The sequence below is a fragment of the Petromyzon marinus genome, chromosome 3 (assembly GCF_048934315.1).
Source record: "Petromyzon marinus isolate PM22_M1 ecotype Great Lakes invasive population chromosome 3, UKy_Petmar_22M1.pri1.0, whole genome shotgun sequence".
Classification (NCBI taxonomy): Eukaryota; Metazoa; Chordata; class Hyperoartia; order Petromyzontiformes; family Petromyzontidae; genus Petromyzon; species Petromyzon marinus.
The window spans coordinates 8,046,741-8,055,212 of record NC_133669.1 but is presented as its reverse complement, the minus strand read 5'-3'; the positions used below and the strand labels follow the sequence as shown (position 1 = coordinate 8,055,212).

The 8,472-nt window shown below is 50.7% G+C and overlaps 1 long non-coding RNA gene across 1 annotated transcript; it reads left to right on the top strand.

The window, feature by feature from the left end:
• Nucleotides 1-617: 617 nt before the first annotated feature.
• LOC142930625 (uncharacterized) lies at nucleotides 618-8,047 on the top strand. The gene is made up of 3 exons (XR_012946584.1): nucleotides 618-1,300; nucleotides 1,897-2,074; nucleotides 7,689-8,047. It is a non-coding gene; the product is annotated as an uncharacterized LOC142930625 (long non-coding RNA).
• The last annotated feature ends 425 nt before the right edge of the window (nucleotides 8,048-8,472 follow it).

Genomic DNA, 8,472 nt, shown 5'->3' with positions numbered 1-8,472 from the left:
TCCATCTCTCTCTCCATCTCTCTCTCCATCTCTCTCTCCATCTCTCTCTCCATCTCTCTCTCCATCTCTCTCTCCATCTCTCTCTCCATCTCTCTCTCCATCTCTCTCTCCATCTCTCTCTCCATCTCTCTCTCCATCTCTCTCTCCATCTCTCTCTCCATCTCTCTCTCCATCTCTCTCTCCATCTCTCTCTCCATCTCTCTCTCCATCTCTCTCTCCATCTCTCTCTCCATCTCTCTCTCCATCTCTCTCTCCATCTCTCTCTCCATCTCTCTCTCCATCTCTCTCTCCATCTCTCTCTCCATCTCTCTCTCCATCTCTCTCTCCATCTCTCTCTCCATCTCTCTCTCCATCTCTCTCGCTCACTCTCTCTCTCTCTCGCCGTCTCTCTCTCTCCCTCCCTACCTCCTTCCCTCTGAAGACACATTTGGATTTCTAAAATGCGACCGTGACCCCAGGCCTCGTGATCAACTCAATGGAAAGGTCGCGGACAAAGTGGCGTTGGGATGTGGTCGGGGGAGTAGGGGGAAGGGGGGGTGGCGGGGAGTAGAGGGCAATTGATTTATAATTGCTTCAATTTACTGTGGGTTGCAATTAGGATCGGCTCGCATGTAGGTGTTAGGTGGACAATTATTGCATCACGGGTTTTGTGACAGATGGCGACCGCCTGGGAGTAGGTAAGCCATTCATCCAGCAGTGGATTGATAATGGCTGCTGCTGATGATGATAATGATTACCGTGTGATGAGAGCGGTGGGACAGTGGTTCGGGCGCCGCGATGTGAATTCGTCGACCAGAGTCCGATTTCCCGGCCACGGCAAACAGCGGCGACAGCTGATGACAGCATCGATCCTGCTCACCGCTGTCTTTACCAACCCACCCTGACCAGCGTGGTGAAGTATGGTCAACAATACCCCATGGGCGGGCGAGGGGGTCCAGTGTTGCTTAAAGAACGTACAAATCTGAACACGGACAGGACATACACACAGCCACCGGTTTATAGGACGCGACCCTCCAACTTTCGCAGGGCCAAAAAAAATGCGTCTCAGAATCCGGAGAATAGTGTTACAATACTGAGTGGCTGAGAGAGAGATGTATGGGTGGGAGGGGTGTGTGGGTTGGTGGTGAGCTATCACTGGGTGAGTGGGAAGATGCGCGAGAGCTGTTGGACCCGTTTTGCATGGACCTGGCCACCCGGAATGTGCCCGATCTCGTCCGATGTGGGTCTGCTCAGCAGGTTTCGAGCCCGAACGCCGCTGGAATAGGCTAACAGCAAAACCCCGTGGCCCTTCAACCCTTCCGTATGTATGGGGGATATGGCGTTTCCCCCTCGCACGCGCGGGTTTTCTCACGCGTGCTCCGGTTTCCTCCCATTGATTGACCCGATAACGCGTCTATATATAGAGCGAAAGAGAGATAGAGGATTGCAGAACGTGGGCAATTGTTGGCGCTTTGCTGTCAGCTTGCTTCCCGCTCGTCTGTGGTTCTACCTCTTGACTCGTTCTCTCACTGCGACAGTGAGCGAATAGTGTGTGGCATGTTACAAATTAGAACCATTTGTATTGTCACATTATATTATTATTGTCATGACAGGTGTTGTAGGCTGCTGCGGGACGAAGTGATGGACATCAACGGGCAGTGCAGCGACATCTATCGTTGTACTGCACTGCTATGCTCTCACGTGCTCTCTCCTCCGTCTTCACCAACCCGCCGTGACCTGCGTGGTTAATTAAAATATATAATCACCGATTAATATCCATGGCTTGGGGAGGCCCTCATCCAGCAGTGGATCGACAACAGACGCCGTGCATAGGGCTGGCGTTAAGGTGAAGGGAGGGGGGGGATGCTGCTGTGAGCAGATATCGCTTTGTCCCCCCCCCCACTCCCCCCAATCCAGGTGCAATCACCACCCGATCTGACAGAAGCTGGAGCACCTTGCCCGGCTGCACGTGCGGCTACCCTTGACCTTACGAGCCCTCCGCGTGCAGTCCAGCCCGCATCAAAGCCACTCGCTTGGCTTTTCGACTCGAAACATTCTCCGTGGCTCTCTCTACCACTGATCGTTTTCGTGCGTGGTGAGCAAAGTTCCACAGGGGTGGGTTGGGGGTCGGAGGAGGGGGCCGTGGGGGGGGGGTCCATCGCACCCACGCGTGCCACACTTTCCCGCCTCTCTCACCCATCCTCGACCATCTCTCCACCCCGCCCTGGACACACCAGCACTCTGTCCTATGAGAAAGAGCGATTAGAGCCGTCAGTATCGGCGGTAAAGTTGCGGTCGTCTGGCCCACAGCTCCACGTGTCACGGGCAATGTTTTCTCGTGGGCTGCGGTCGGACAGATGGGTCCTATTTTGAGCAGGGTATTGGGCAAAATTGCGGAGTAGAGAGAGGCCGTTTTTTGGTTGGTGTCGTTTAAGGGTGGCCGATTGTGGAGAAGTAGAGCAAGTGGCCAGTGTGGTGTGGTGGTGGGGTGGGGTGGTGGTGGGGTGGGGTGGTGGTGGGGTGGTGGTGGGGTGGGGTGGTGGTGGGGTGGGGTGGTGTAGTGGTGGTGGGGTGGGGTGGGGTGGTGGTGGGGTGGGTGGTGTGGTGGTGGGGTGAGGTGATGTGGTGGTGTTGTGGTGGGGTAGTGGTGGGGTGGGGTTGGGGTGGGGTGGTGGTGGTGTGGTGGTGGGGTGGGGTAGTGGTGGTGGGGTGGGGTGGGGTGGTGGTGGGGTGGGGTGGGGTGGTGGTGGTGGGGTGGTGGTGGGGTGGGGTGGTGTGGTGGTGGGGTGGTGGTGTGGTGGGGTGGGGTGGTGGTGGGGTGGTGGTGGGGTAGGGTGATGGTGTGGCAGTGTGGTGGGGTGGAATGGCTTCGTAAATGTTGAATTGATCGCCGGGTACGGAATAGATTTTCTTGAGTTTTGTTAACATCGCGACAAGGTGATTACAGTCTGCAGCGATTATCACCCGGGAATGGCTAAAACAAATCACACGAGCCGTTCAATCAACAGTGATTATTTGAAGACAGAATGCAGACGTAGGGTTTAATAGAGTATACGATGCAGCTTGACTGTATGAACGTATCCGAGTGCAAAGAAGCACAGAGAGACGCGTACACGCTTGGAATTGCACCGAGAGGCGCGGCGAGAGGAACACGTGCGGTCAGAGATCACCCGCAGGTTACAGGCGAGGGTCAACGCCGTTCAGGGCCGGGCTCGTCGCTGCAAGGGGAATGATGTTCGATAGTCAAGACGAGTGACGAAGTGGCTGGCAGCCAAGGGATGGAATGCGTCTTAGAGGTTTGACCACCCGGTGGAAGGCGGAGCGACTAAATAGATAATCAACGCGTGCGCTCGGCGCTGGGTGGATTATTGCATCGCGCGATCGTACAGGGCGGCGGCGGCGGCGACATGGGGAGGTCTTCATCCAGCTGTGGATTGATCCTGGCTGACGATGAAGAGTGATGATGACCAATCGCACTCCTGTCCATGGGTCGCCCACCCTTATGCAGCGGCTATAAACAAATCCACGATCTCGATCACAATCCGCGCTCCGTGTTGCCGATTGCAAATATTTAATGGATTTATATCCACACAGCGACATCAGCAGCAGCAGCATCGTCGTCATCGTCGTCGTTTACTCGAATAACAATGCTAACATGCTACATCTATATACTATGTGTGTGTGTGTAAATGATGAACGTTATTCACCGTCAGGCACAAACAGTTCGTAACCGACTGCACAAGGTGCCTATCGCTAGAGAACGTAAATAGGTGGCAAAGTTTATTATAAAATGTAAATATTCTTTGTGTATATATTTTTTTTCACAGCACGCCATAGACATTTAGAAAGCGGCGTGCACGGCGAAGTAACTCTTTAATTTGCGACTTGCGAGATGTTATCTCTGTATATATGCCGTGTAGAGGAGTGTTCCTCGCTCATTTCCAGAGGTTGGTGGGGGGAGGGGGGGAACTTACGCCGAAAAGACATCATCAGTGCGAGGGCCCCCACACCGCCTGCAAGAGGGGGGGGGGCGTTTTCACGTTTCGTGTCCTGTCGGGGCCCCGCACTAAAGTGTCACCAGGGGCCCGCGGGCCTTGCAATGGAGAAAAACGGCGTCGACTTACAATGGGGGACGTTCGTGCCGTGGCCCAATAGATCGACGGATTAGCTGTGATGAAGCGCCCTTATTTGAAGTGAGGTCCGTGAATTGTTGTTGTTATTACTCTTACTCTTGTTTACCCCAGGAAGGTGTGTCGAGATGTTAGCTATCTCACCGGATATACAGGAGGCTGTGGATTCAATCATGACACCTGACGCCTGCTCGATATGTGGAGTTTGCATGTCTCTCTCTCCCCCTCCGTGGCCAGGTCGCTTCTGAAAAAGAGTTATATAGCTCAGTGGGCCTTACGTGGTAAAATAAAAATAAAATTGTTTAGTTTAGGTGTCACGGATCTTTTGCAGAGAGCCCTGACACGTTTTCGCAGTAGGGGGCGATGATTTTCACGTAGCTTTCAATTGAGTTCATTTGCGGGTTATTTTTTTTATTGGCAAGTCATGGACCATGACGCCGACATACAAATGGCCTGCTCTTCCAAACGATGTCAGGTGATCTTTGAAGTCCACCGTAAAGCAGACGGCGCATGGTATTGTTACTATTTATGGTTATTACACCCGAGGTAATAATCGGGGCGGGCGCTGGATTTTGAACCGTGAACATCTACAGCAAGCGGCGAACACGCGCTACCGCTAGGCCGTGTCACCACCCATCACAACCACCATCATCATCCTCATCACCATCGCCATTATCATCGTAGTCGTCATTATTGATGTCCCAAAGTTTAAATCACAGCTCGGAATACATTTTACTCTCGTTGTACCTCTCAAAGATCATGGCTCACGGCACGTCATCATCAGTCTCCGTGGAGACGTGTGGAAGGCACTGAGAGCCAGGTCTGGTGAGTGTGATACTTCTCAAGATTTATGTTTTCTCAGATTCGTTATTAATCATGCTTTACTGATTCTTTTCACATTTTTCTCTCCAGACCTCTCACGTGTGCAACTTTCGCTGGTTGTCGTGTGAAATTTCTCCACCTTTTTCTCGATGTATTTAGAAATCTCCGCCAAATGTCTCGGTATTTTCACTGATTTTTGTCTACGTCAAATTTCTCTGATTTTTTTTCCTTCATATTTTTGCATTTGCAATTTTAACACAGACAACCCGGAACATTTTATATTAATGCAATCCACTGCTCTGAAATGTTCTGCTCTGAAAAATTCCTTCCTTTAAAAAAATATACACTTTACCTGCAACTGAACATTCTCCATTTGTCCTGCGTGTTGTCACCGTGTTCTCCTTCCTCCCTGAGGCAATGCCAGACTCTGAACTTTCCGAGCAGCCCACACGTGCATGTGTTGTGTGTTTATGGAACACTGTTTCAATATTAACGGAGCGGTATGCAGCACAGACGTTTATACACAATGCAGTGAAGTTTCAGAAGCCGTAGGCGACAGCGACGACACAAAGCAATTCGGTGGCATTGAACGCGTTGCCCTATTTACCACCCCCCTCAATTGCCACCACATTCACCCAAAGATTCCCGCCCCCACCCAACTACCCTTAACAGACTGTTGGGGCAAGTGCTGTTAGCGAGCCGGCTTGGGTGGCCAGCAGCATGCTCGACCGCCTTTGTCTCCCAAGTGACAATGTTTACACAGCGCACCGCCACGTACTCATTCTGAGTCGACACAGGGGAGCTTCCAGGACCGGTTCAGATAATCGTCACTGGTGTTGGTGGCCGTGAGCGGGAATTCAACTCGGGTGGCCGAGTTCATGGCGCAACGTAGCGCTAACCGCTGCAACTACCGCTCCTCACAACCACGTTCAACCGCCACCACTCTGGCATGCAGTCTCATCATCATCGCCGCTGCCATCTATCTGGCTTGAGGTCTTCCCCTTGGTCGCTGGCCCCTTGGTACCGCTGCTGCATTGCTCCTCCCGGTCACATTCCCTCCTCGTCCACCTTGCACCACGTGGTCCCATCCAGAATCGCTTTGGGACTAATAGGAACGTGGTGGGGGGGGCGGGGGGGGGGGGGTCTGGCGCGTGCTTACTGAATACGAGCCAAACAGTTGTCACGTTATTCTTGGTTCTTTCGGTAAAGTCACCACGTAGAAGGGAAACAATAAAATAATAAAAATATAAAACAATAAAATTCTCACGACGTTTCGACTGCAACACAAGCAATCATCATCAGGTGTGAATTTTATTGTTTTATATTTTTTATTATTTTGTTGTTTCCCTTCTACGTGGTGACTTTACCGAAAGCACCAAGAATATGAATCCCTGCAGTCACGAAAGCTTTAAATAAAAAAAAAAGTTGTCACGTTGATAATTTAATGTAATCGTTATCAGCAAGCTAGCTCTAGTCACTGCTGGATGAAGGCTTGCATGATCGTGGCCATCCCGTGTTTTGTTTGTACTGCAATCATAGTAAACTGGGGATTTTTTCACGTACAATTGTTGAAGGTCAGTGAAGCAGAACATTTTACCCGCGCGATAATAATTTTCGTTTCAAAGCGGTAGCTTGTTTTCTGTGTATGTCACAGTTAACTAGATGTCGTTACCTTTTCCACGGCGGTTACAGCGGTGGTACAGTGGTTAGCGCAATGCACTATGAACTTAGATCGCCTAAACATACATGTGTTGTTAAGCCCGCCACCACCCGACATTAGTAAGATTTGTCACGTAAACAAAACATGGCAATTCTTTACTTGTACAGCACACCAGTGTGTTGGAGAGTAAACCCACAGTGTTTACAATCCGAGTACGACGTTTCGCCGGTAATTACAACCAGCATCATCAGGCGATAGCCAGAGCTGTGGAGAAGTCCTCCTCCTGGATCGGTCTTAAATCGAGGGATAGATGTGATGTCGCCACTTGTGAGCCAATCGGGTGCTCAGGCCAGAGGGAGGGGGGGGCATTAATGTCGTCATAAATAACAATGGGTATTCATAATAACATAATAACAATGGGTATTCATAATAACATAATAACAATGGGTATCCAGGCGGGTTTAACGACGCGTTTACATTCACGCGATCCAATCCAAAAACACCTCTAATGGATAATATTGGTCGCGAAAGCCTACTGCTACTACGTGAGTTTTTTGTTTGTGGAACTGGCCAAAAAGTCGCGTGGTGTTAGCGATGTTGATTTATTTGCTTATAATAAATAAACATCGCGGCAATCAATGGCTTCAGTCACCAAGAGACCCCCCCCCCCCCGCTATTCTTCAGCTCACGCGAAACAAAGGTGGTGGAAATTCCACGTTCAGGGGGGAGGGAGGGCGTGGGGTGTGGGGGACTGGAGAGCGATGCAATGTTAAAGGGGCAACTGCAGTAGCGTGTCGACTTTTGCGCAAAGTGGTACACGTGTTTAATCGACACCAGGCGGAGTCACGTGGCCTGGCGACTGACCGGAAGTTTGAACTCTCACGACCTTACGGACTTGTGAGTCGAGCGCTGTAACCGACACGAGGGAGGAGACAAAGGCGGCCGGGTGTGGTGCTGGCCACCCACCCGCTCGCGTCTAACAGATGCAATAAATAAATAAATACAACTCCTCGTATAGAAATAACTTCGTGCGTGCGCCCGTCCGTCGGTGGTTCGTCGCAGCGCTTCCCTTGACCATTTGTTTTGTTGTCGTGCAGGGTCGAGCAAAGGCTCATGCCGACCGGAAGGAACCGGGGACCTATGGTGTTGATGATGAGCTTTGTACCATCTGTGACTTTTGAAATATGTAAAAAAAACCCAATATTGACTACTTTTTTATCATCGTGCCAAAAAATTCCAAAATGCGGTATTGCACCGCCGATGATACCCAGTGAAGATGAACCCGATTCTTGATTTACTGCTGATACCCAATGAAGATGAAGCCGTTTGAAGGATCCTGCTGATAACATGTGGCTTTCTGAGATTCCAACCATTGCTGATGAGTCTGAGCACAGTCGAAACCAGTAACATTGTTATCTTGTTCAATAAACTCACACTGATGAGACGTCGTTTTTAATCTGTTGGATTACCGTAAATTGAAAGGGAGACAATGCCGTTAAATTAATCAATCTCCCTTATTTATATTACGTTAATGCTGTTACCAGCTGGATGATCACAGATCTGCGCGTTCGTGGGTTGATGTTTAAATGTTTAAATGCATTAGTGGAGCCTTTGCCCGTCAATCGCTCGGCCTAGTTTCAAATTCGTGTGCACTCATTAGTGTGCGTCCGTGTGGTTGTGCGCGCGTGTGTGTGTCAGTGCGTATGTATATGTGTGCGACTGTGTCTATGTATGTGTGTATGTGCGTGTCAGTGTCTGTGTGTGTTCGGGGAGCTGTGGTGTAGCGTTCAGCGCACTGCGCTACGAACCCGGCGAACCGAGTTCGATTTCCGCTCACGGCCAACACCAGCAACGATTACCTTAATCGGTCCTGGGCCTCCC